The sequence below is a fragment of the Anguilla anguilla genome, chromosome 12 (genome assembly GCF_013347855.1).
Source record: "Anguilla anguilla isolate fAngAng1 chromosome 12, fAngAng1.pri, whole genome shotgun sequence".
Lineage (NCBI taxonomy): Eukaryota > Metazoa > Chordata > Actinopteri > Anguilliformes > Anguillidae > Anguilla > Anguilla anguilla.
Genome location: NC_049212.1, coordinates 8,808,041 through 8,818,601, shown reverse-complemented (window position 1 = coordinate 8,818,601; position 10,561 = coordinate 8,808,041). Strand labels below are relative to the sequence as shown.

Below are 10,561 nucleotides of genomic sequence, written 5' to 3'. Positions count from 1 at the left end.
CCCTCCCCCGGCAGTCTGGTTCCGCCTCCGCCCTTCACACAGGCAGCTGCAAGGGTCGCCACGGCGCTACCAGGGCCGGAGAAGCGGAGGCCCGGAGAACGTGTTTAGGTCCAGTCCCCAGACCCCGGCAGCCTCACGTACAGAGGCACCCCAACTGTCCCGCCCTCCTCCTCCGTGTGCTGCTAGCCAAGGTGAGAGAGTCTGCCCCCCCCCCCCCCCGCGCCCCCCCACCTTTCCACCTGTGTTCTCCCATTTTCTCATCATGGCCTGCCGTGTTTCTTGTTTTCATGAGGCTCACTACTAATACGCTGGGTGGATCTGAATCTCGCGTTTACTCTCTTATGTAGCCGTCATCCAGCTCAGCCAGAGCGACTTACGTTAAAGCGAGTACTTTTCTGAAGTCCGAATTGAACTTGTGACACGCCCCCCCCCCCCCCTTTCTGATCGGGGTAATCACCTGAAACTGTGTGGGTCGCGAGCTTATTACCTGGTTTGGCGCGGTCACTCTGTGTCAGGCGGCACCAGCCTTTAGCATTCCGCTTTTAGCATTCTGTCTTTAGCATTCTGGTCGTAGCTGCGGAGCTGCGGTGGGCCACTTTGCATGAGGACGTGAAGAGGCTGCGCATGACTGCAATCCAGTTTGCAGGATTCGGGATTTGCAGTCTCGTCTCCTTGCAAATAAATAAATAAAAATAAAAAACGGAATAAATAAATACAAATTCCAAAGCGCACGCAGAGGTGTTTAGAATTAAGATGGATTCGTTGCCAACGTCAGTGCTTCAATCAGAGTTTAACAGGGGAAACGGAACCCAGACGTGATGGCGTTCGGCCGCAGAAATAAACAGTTGCCTTGTCTAAAGTGGGGTTTGCATCTTAGATGCTGCAATACTTTCTACCAACGTAGATAATCTATTCCCTGGAATAAATTGTCCTATTAAAGTAAAATGTAGCCTATATACTTTTAATAAATTGAAAACGCTTGTTTGAATCTGCAGTAATTTGGAAGCAATCCCGAGCACGTCGCGAGGCTAGTGCGAAATAAGATTATTTGCCATGTATTATAATGTATGCGCTGGTTTTATACGACCAAACAGTGTCACTGAACCCCCCATGAAATGTGCGCTTATTTATATGCAGTTATTCAGGTATGCAGTAAATTCCAATTACTTCTTTAGATTTCTATTTAACATGGGGGGAATGTGAGGGGAAGCGCTGTGTTTTTGAGCAGCAATTGTAAATCTCTTTAACTCTGTCTCCGCTGCCTGACGAAAGGAAATATATGCAACCTGCTCAACGTTGATGACTGGACCAATGACATTAATTCATGGATGGAGAAAGACGAGGTGTGATTCAAACATTTAACGCTGCCACAGTCATTAGGTGGGACAGGGAGGATTTGAATGTTTTTTTCCTATCCCCAGTATGGTCCTCGTTCAATTAATAATACCTTACGTTTAGCATTTTAATGGCCTTATTAATAGCTTTATCTTCCCGTTGCGTCCAAGGCGTCTGCCCGGTAGCTAGCGCACTTTGAAGGGGATTGCCGGTGGGCCCGTTCTTGCGCGCGCGCGCGTGTGGCTCAGTTAAAAGACCCGAGCATATTTATATCCCCACGCGCTCAAGCCCCAGACCGACTCCCTCTGGCCCTAAATCCCATCCGCACACCCACACCCAACCCCCCGCCCCCCCCTCCCCTTCCGTGCGCTCGCTGACGTGAAGCATGCCGAAGTGACCGGGTTTTGCCTATGTATTAGCCATCCATTCCAGCCGCCTGACACCTCTCCAACATAAAACCGTAAGGCGGGAGTAAAATATCTCTCTCCTGGCGAAAATAAAGCTTTGTCTCCCTGCTGATCTATAGGATATAAAATAAAGCCGCGGCTTTGATGGCGGCTTTACCTTATGCAAGGGTTGCTTTCGCGGGCACAAAAGGCGATGAAGACGAATGGAACGGGTTTGCTTGTGCTGCGTCTCCCGTTGTCGCACACAGCGTCGTTCTCTCTCCCCTTGTTCGGTTCTGTCCTATCTTTTTAAATAACCCTGCCAGAACGGCATTATTAGTTTGCATTTCGATGGCAAAGTATCATTAAAAAAAGTAAAGGCATTTCCGTTGCGCCTATTCTGCTTCTTAGAAATGGATTATTACAGTCTTCGCTGCTATTTAGATATTAAACTGCGCGTTGCCAAGAACGTCTCGTAAGACTCAACGGAAGGTTATAGGCCTAAAATGATTAATATTTCAGTTTGTTCCTCACATTATTTTGAGTCTACTATCTAAACCTCGCACGAAGGGCTGTAGCAAGAAGAAAGATGTTTAATCTTGTATTTCTGAAGTGCTTTATTTCTCTCTTTAGAGCGTTTTTTATCAGAGCATTTCTCTATTCCACTGCACTGTTTACTGGTGCGGAACAGCGATTTCTTGATTCCTGTTGCTCTGTGTATCCCCACTATTCCTACGATTGCAATCACGCTAGATCCATTTGAAGAGCAATTCCATATTTTTGTGGAAATACACACCGTTTTTTTCTGAACTAATTATTTGTAATATAGTAAGCTCTTAGTCGACATTTGGAACGTCTTGCTAATAACAGATATGCGTGTCTGTTGTTTGTATCCCTGTTCAAATCTGAAGACATCTCACTGTATCGAATTGAACATATGTCCATTTTAGGTGTATTCTTTATATTATGTTTTCTATTCTCTACCATATTCTTTCATAATTATATTTTTAAAAATAAAAACCTTAAACAACATATGTGTTTATAATTTTATATTATTTATTATAAAAATTGGCTGCCAATTTCACAAAATATTACCAATATTTTTTGTACTTAGCTACTTTTTTTGTTTTTGTTTGTTTGTGTTTGCTATTTGCCTTTTTTGGCCACTTCCTGTGTAGATCATAAGCACGGCGCAGTCTTCACTTTTGGTTTTGTGTACAGCTCGCATTATTTGAGGCACAAAATAAATCACAGGCTGACAAACGGAAAGCTCGGCGTACGCCGTCTTGCGTCCCTCAGTTTTAATCATCCCCGGGCTGTCGGTATCAGTAGCGGACAGAGCTGAGCTTGCTCGTGGGATTTAAGCGCAGAAATCTGCTCCAGTACAGCCGCTATCTGCTGGTTTTCAGCCTTGCAGTCCCGTCCCCTGAGCATTGCACATACCGCGATAATATCTCAAAGGGAGTGGTTATCACCAGACATTATATTATAATCATTAGTGATCCTAGCCCTTTCACCCGTGTTGCAGAATAAGGGCTGGGAACCATTAATCTAAACTAGAGCAACTGTTCGCAATGACTAAACCCTGTTCCAATCTCGGCCGACAGGGAATAATGTAATCATTTCTCATTTCTGCATGTGAAACGTAATGGTGAAGGAGGTCTACATATAATCTTTGGTGTTTTAGCAGGGACAAAAAAACTTTATTCGCTTATGTGTGGCAGGTTATATTCTTCTGTAACGATTAAAACGCGTATTTCTGTAGAGAAGAGAGGACCGATTCCCCATATTAAACACAGGCGCAGGTGGGACAGTGAAGATTCCATTTTTGTCCTCGTGCCTGGAGCTTTGATTTAATAAGTAGTTGCAGATGAGACCTGGGAACTGCGCGTTGTCCCGATTTCCCCGTAAAAGGCATTCTGCATTATAACGAATATATTTCCAAGACTGCAGGATTTTGGAGCGCCAGCATTTTTTTACTGACTGCTTCGGTATTTTAATACTGCTTGTGTTTGGTTGTTTCCGGGCGCGTCTTCTCTTCAGACGGGGTGGAGACTGGAGTGGTCACGGTGCTTTTCTTGAAAAGGCCGACGAAGGCCTCGTGCGCGTTTCAGCATAAAATGAAAACAGTTGCATTTAAATAATAACAAGTTTGCAGACTGTGGAACGCGCGCGCGTGACCAAGCCTGCTGTCCCGTCTGCGTTTGATTATCGGTTTTGGAAGAGAAGTAACAGCTGTTACAGTGACGGGGCGGCTAGAGGGGATCTATAAGTTCCATCGAATTTCTACAGCCAGTCTGCTGCAGAGTTGGAAAGTCAGGAAAATGTTTTGTTGAGTTTTGTGGTCAATATCCAGTGATGCCTTCGGCATATGCCTGTGTCGCTTCAGAAACTCGTTACAGCAACTTAACGGCTCTGTTTGGCGTGCGTGACTGTCATTTGACGTGATATCCGACGCTTTTCTGACAACTCAATTTCGTATGAATTAACATTTATTTGGAAAATAAACCCAATGCGGAACGCGTGTGTAAACCACGCCGATAAACTCAACATAGGCCTATATGCTTCAGACGGTTCGTTCACATATAGATGATCTCTGGGCAACATAGCCTATAGGCTAACGCAGTCACGGAGACTGGGAATTACCGCCGTGTGATATTGCTGTGGTTCTGCCTCAGTCACATGTCACCCCTAATCTGTTTTGGCATGCTGTGGGCTAGAACTGCGAGCGGCCCTTCACCCCACAGAGGCGCGCGGCGGCGTCGGCGCCGCCGTATTCCGCCCCTTTGAGTGACAGGCGTCCCTTTCGCGCCCGCCTCCCACTTTTCCACGCTGCGAAAATAAAGACATTTTTTTTCAAAATAAATAAAAAAATAAAAAAGGGGGGGGGGGGGGGGGGAAAGAATGCAATCCAAATCACGTGCTTTTGCTGGCCGTGTTGCCTCGGATTCAAAGCGTCCCTCACTACCCCACAGCACTTTGATTCTGAAGCACGTGGACAGTCTGTAACAGATGACAGTACAGCCGCTCGGTGACGAAGATGTGCGACCCTGTAGTTTTATGGAGTAGCTGTCTCTACTCCACGTTTAATGGACAGTTTCCACTCAAAACATGCTCCCCCGAATCGTGAATCACGGTGATCAAAGTCTGACTGTTATTCAAGCTAAATAATAAATATTTCGGGTGATCACGAATGTAAATGTAAATTTTCGTACTAGTTAGTTGAGGTTTTGTTACTAGCGATGCTATATTAGGATACCTTTACCGAAATTCCGAACAATTAGTATTATTTTAAATATAAAAATATTTGGTTTTTAAAATGTGTTTTTGGAAGAAAAAAAAAGTATTGTTTGCATTAACGTACATACAGCAGGCCTATATGGATGGTGCATACGGTTAATGCTTTGCCGATGGTTGATTTAGCTGCATAAGTAAAAATTGAAATATTACACATCTATTCCAGTTTAAGACTCGTTTTCCTCCTTTACGAAGTTCGAAAACAATGAAGAGATATGTCATCCATACTGAATACCGAGTTAATTCATGCTGCATGCCTGCTGTTTTGGTTTTGGCTTCTTGTTTTTCAACTTAAGTTAATCGCTCGCTTTTCTTGAAAATGTTAATTTAACATTATTTGTAATGTTAAATAATGTATTAAAACGAGTCCGTTACTAGTATTACCTAGTTTTAATTTTAGTCGCTTGAAATTGATTTTACAATTAGCCCATATAACGCCTATACGTTCAAGTAACTTTCGAAGACACAAAGAATTATATTTTGTGAATACACCTTTGATTGATGTTTATTCCATAATTAAATGCGTTTTTGTATTCATAGCTGGATTCATAAATAACGAGCATTTACGAACGCGCCGCTGTGGAAAGGGGATCTCGCGCGATAGGTGGTGGACCCCTCTGCCCCGGGCCCCTCGCTGTCGGCGCTCGCGGCGGTCACGTTGCGCGCGGCTGATCAAAGCTCCAGTCGGGGGTAATATTTCTCACTTTATTATGGGAGTGACTGCGCGTCTGCACGGCCCGCGATCACAAAATGCACAGTGCTGTCAGACTGGCCGGGTTAAGGTCAAGAAACAATGCATAGAAATTATATATATTAAAAGTGCATTATAAGACAATACACTTATTACCCCCCCCCCCCCCCCCCCCCCCCCTTAAAAAAACCTAAAACGATCATGCATGTCAACATTTTGTTTATAAATTTGTTTCTAAATTAAAAATGGTAGTCCTTTTTCATTCTGTTTAGTGATAGGCTACTTCATTGAAAGTTGTTGAAATACACGTTTGAACAAGATTTCATCATATTGAAAGCGTACATTTTCCCAAGACTTTATCAATGTGTATGCATCATATAGGCCTACAAGCACTTGTATTGGTAACAAGATTTATTTGTGTACAGAACAAAGCCAGAGCCATTTATTATATTATATTATATTATATTATATTATATTATATTATATTATATTATATTATTTAAATCTTTTTTTATTTTTTTTATTTTAATAGCTGGCATATTGTCGGACTAAAATTAAGTCAAATAATTGCGTGAAACCCTGCTGTGATGGAGCTGCCGTTTAACCCGTTCGCATTGTCGGCCGCGCGCCAAGGGTAAATCCACTGAACTTGAACTTCCGACGACCGGGGCAAGTGGACGCTGTTCCAGAAGATTTAAGACTGACAGTGAACCTTTGCAGTTTACTGTCTGTGAATCTTAAGGATGTAAAGAGAAGCACTGGGGTGCACTGGATGGGATGGGGGTGGGGTCTCGGGAAGAAAGACGAATCGACTACAATAAACAGCTTATGAAAAAATGTAGATAATTCCAACCAAGAGAAAACGTCGATGGGTAAGGTTTGTTAGAAATCATATTTCTCCCAAATGTCGTCATAGACGGGAAGCAAGCGTACTCGAATGTATGTTAGCCAATACCCATATTCGGCATAATGACCTTTTCAGCGGTGAAATTACTTATATCCCCTTCAGCTATGAAACAGAACAACATAACAGGCTGCACGGGGGGGGGGGGGGGGGGAAGAAGAAAAAAAACGTAGCCAGATTCCAGTCGCGCTTCTCACTTGACGCGCAGTTTTATCGCTTGGGTTCTTGGGGTAGTGCATTTTTCAATCGATAGCTCCCTCTAGCCTTGCCCCGTCTCACCGCTCGGAATTCCTCTGTTGTTGGAGGAATGATTAAAAACGAGCGTGTCTTTGGAAAGAAAGGATTCTTGGTGATTGCGTCTACTCTAAGAATACAAGGTAAACATGTAAATATGCATTTTGTCTTTTACGTTCAAATGTTGAAGAGTAAATTCAACCTCAACAGGAAACCAGTAGGTTTGTGATGCCCTACACTGCCTATGCAGTCTATTGGAGCGTACAGATATATCCGCTTATCTTTTTGGTCCCCCATTTTTTTAACTTGTCTTATTGTAGTGTGTATTGTCAAAGTTACGTCACAAATTATCATTCTTTTTCATTTCAGTTTTTATTTTAATGAATGAAGTGATGGAAAAACTACTCTATAAATAATATAAGCTTAACCTCACCGCTTCCAAAATAATAATAATTTTTTTTTTTACTGCCGCAATTATCTATTTATTTAGCTATTTATCGGGTCTAGTGTGTAACTAGAAACATTAATGACATGCATATAATGCACTTCTACTTTACTAATATACAACTGTTGCCACAAATAGCCTAGTATTCACACTATAAGCCAGTCTGAAAGGTTATTCGGAATATAATAAAGTAATAAAGTAATAAAGAACTTGAATTCCTTCCAGATTATATAGTATTATGAATAGTATTTGTTGCAACAGTTGTATAGTCGCGCTATTTGTAAAATAGTTGCGAGACCAGGGGAAAAACGACCTCGCTAAACACACATCTACTTATCACCCACGGCGACAGGAGATTTAAATGCGAGGTAACTGCATTGGTAGAGACGGGGCCGCGTATTGAGGGTGGCAGGTTGAACGCTGAGGCGATTTGGACCTTTATTTAAGCTGTTAGTTCAGAAATCCGTCTGAGTAAGTCCGCCCAGAGTACAGGGAAGTCGTCTGAAACACCCGTCATTTTATGTAGCTACCAGCATCTGGCTCTCCTTCCTGCGCGACTGATTGTCTTGAAATTACTCTCAAGGTGTCATGGACGGCCAAGTGTTGTCGCCTAACTGTCAAAGCTCTCGTTTAGAGAAGCCCCTCTGTTCCACACACCCCCATCCCCCTTTCTCTCTCTCTTCTCTTCGAGACGTTGGTGGAAATATGACCAGATGCTCATCAAATGAATTAAAAGGCACTCACACGCACACTTTACAAATACACACGCGGGTACATAAGAGGTTGGGAAGGGGGTGTGGGGGGGAGGGGCGGGGGGGTGTTCTACAAAAACAGAGAAAGAGATGCAGGCGCGCGAGATGTTGTGTGTTCATCTCTTATCTGTTATTCTTCCCAGAAAAACACATGTCATCCAAGGGTCCCAAAGTCAAAGGAAACGCTCCCCAGGCGCTCTCGAGCAGCTGTCACCGCGCCGCACTGTGGGCCCCAGCGGCGGCCCTGCACGCGCGGCCCCACCGCGCTGCTTTTCATGAGAAGCAACCCATATGCACGGGGAAGCGCCGTATTGATTCCAAATTTGAACTGGAACGTTTGCACAATGTACGCTGCCAGAATACAAATGGGTGTGAAGGTGGCTCTTTCTTGGCAACATTGGTGGGCTCGTGCGTGTGTTTTTTTTTTTTTTCTTTTCTTTTCTCCTGGGGGGAGAGGGGCGGGGGATCCCCAGCAGTAGGGGATACGTGAGTAACGATGATGTAAGATTAGCTGCAGTTAAATATGAAGTCACGGTTTTACAGGCTCCGTGGGAGAAGCAGAGACTATATAACCTATCATAACAGAGCTCTCGCAGTCGCACCCCCGACACTTGTCTGTACTAGCAGGTGTGCTGGCTATGGCGTCACCTACGCGCGCGCTGGTCTGAAGCCAACAATGAAAACCCTGTTGCTTCGTTACTACTCTTAGTTGTTGTTGTCATGATGATGAAGGTGATGATGATAATAATTATTATTATTATCATTTTATTTATTAATTTATTTTATTATGATCATTGTTGTTGTTTTTGTATTATTATTATTATTATTATATTTTTGTGTGTGTTATCATTATTTGTCGGTAATATTACATTTTAAAGCAGGATGTGTTCCATTTGTAAAATAAGGCATGAAAAAAAGGTTAACTTGTCGCGCCCCTTCTCGACCGTTAAATACATTCGAGGATTCGGGATTAGGCTGCGATAGAAAACGGTACGTTTTACGCCATGTGTCCTTGGATCTGAGAACATTTCAGAATATTGCACTATAGGCCGCGTTTTGAAAGTGATCTTCCGTCTTTGCCCAATGAACAATGGAAAGAACCGACGCACCAATTAAGCATGTTCATTCTAATAGTTATTTTTATCGTCCCTGTATATTATTAAAGGTAATTAAGCACAAGTTTTCTGGGGTCCGCGTCAACAAACGAGGAAGCGAGGAAGGTCAGTTCCCGCTGGATGTTTATTGGTGAATTGCAGGTGAGTGGGTTTAACAGTCTTAATTTAACACCCAAATGTGTCGGAGCAGTCAGCAGGTGTCAGGGTGATTTAGCAACCTGTAAACTTTAGTGCCTCTTCGTCTTCCACGTCCCCTCTTGTCCGACAAAAGACCAAAGGAAGATCCAGCCCCGCTAAGGACTTGACCGTTTTAATGTGTTGGTTGCAAATGCAAAGTGATAATGCTTCTTGTGCCACTTCACGTGTTATTCTAAATAAACCACGGTACTCTATTAATTTAATTATTATTTTAAAATGGCTATGTATGTCTAGTATGGTTAAGCGTTCTGTAGCTGCCTGTAGGTACATCAAACGTGTCATTTGTAAATTAATGATTGGGCTAAGAGAAATGAATGGATAAACAAACACTCCGCTCAAAGCAATGCACGTTAAAATAAAAGTTTTGGTCGTGATTAATGGTAACTTACCTCTCAACGCCCCCCTCCTTTCGGATGACCGCCAGTTCCGGCAATAACTTCCAGGATTTTTTGTTTGTTTGTTTTCTATTTAAAAGGCACGTGCGCATAGATTATCTAGTGGTCAAGTGGTATTTTTAACATATCGCTGGGCAAAGGTCGTCTCATCCGTCACAAGCGATAGTTATCTACCTGTTTCTTTTTTTCTCCTTGCTGTGAATTTACCCCATGTTGCAGGTTGCTTTAAGATTTACCAAAACAACCAATGCCTGACTCAGTTTTATGTTATTCACTTAAAACAGTATGCCGTTTGCTTTCATCGCAATTTTCAAATAGCCGCGATATATAGTTTTGTGATATGATAATGATAATCAACTATTCCTCCGTGATAAAGACGATAAGCTAGTCGCGATGTAAATAAACCACATAAAAACGGCATTGAAATATCACATTCTAACGCAGTGACAGTCGCAAGCCTCAAAGGCCTGTGGACTACATGCAGTCAAAACTGCAACAAACCTTCACTTTTTAAGAAAAGGTAATCGAAGACACAGGGTATCTACCTTGTCATGTGAATCTCGACGTCCGTATAGGGCTCCGTAGCCATGCAGACTATAGGGTACCGTTTTACCTCCCGACATGATTTAGGGCTACCCATATTAACTAACGTGACAGTTTCAGAGATATTTTGACAATTGGTTTGCTCTGTTCCCTATAAATAGTACTGGCTAGAGTGCACCGGCAGAGCTTGGAGGGGATAGCTAATGGTTACTTGGACAGCAAGGTGCTGATTGGTTTCGGCCCCACCTGACGTCACGAAGCAGTGA

General features: G+C 43.1%; 1 long non-coding RNA gene across 1 annotated transcript; it reads right to left on the bottom strand.

Annotated features, from left to right (window-relative positions):
- Nucleotides 1–490: 490 nt before the first annotated feature.
- On the bottom strand, nt 491–10,489 carry LOC118209275. The gene is made up of 3 exons (XR_004761694.1): nt 10,298–10,489; nt 9,747–9,821; nt 491–671 (listed from the first exon to the last, which is right to left on the bottom strand). It is a non-coding gene; the product is annotated as an uncharacterized LOC118209275 (long non-coding RNA).
- Nucleotides 10,490–10,561: the final 72 nt, after the last annotated feature.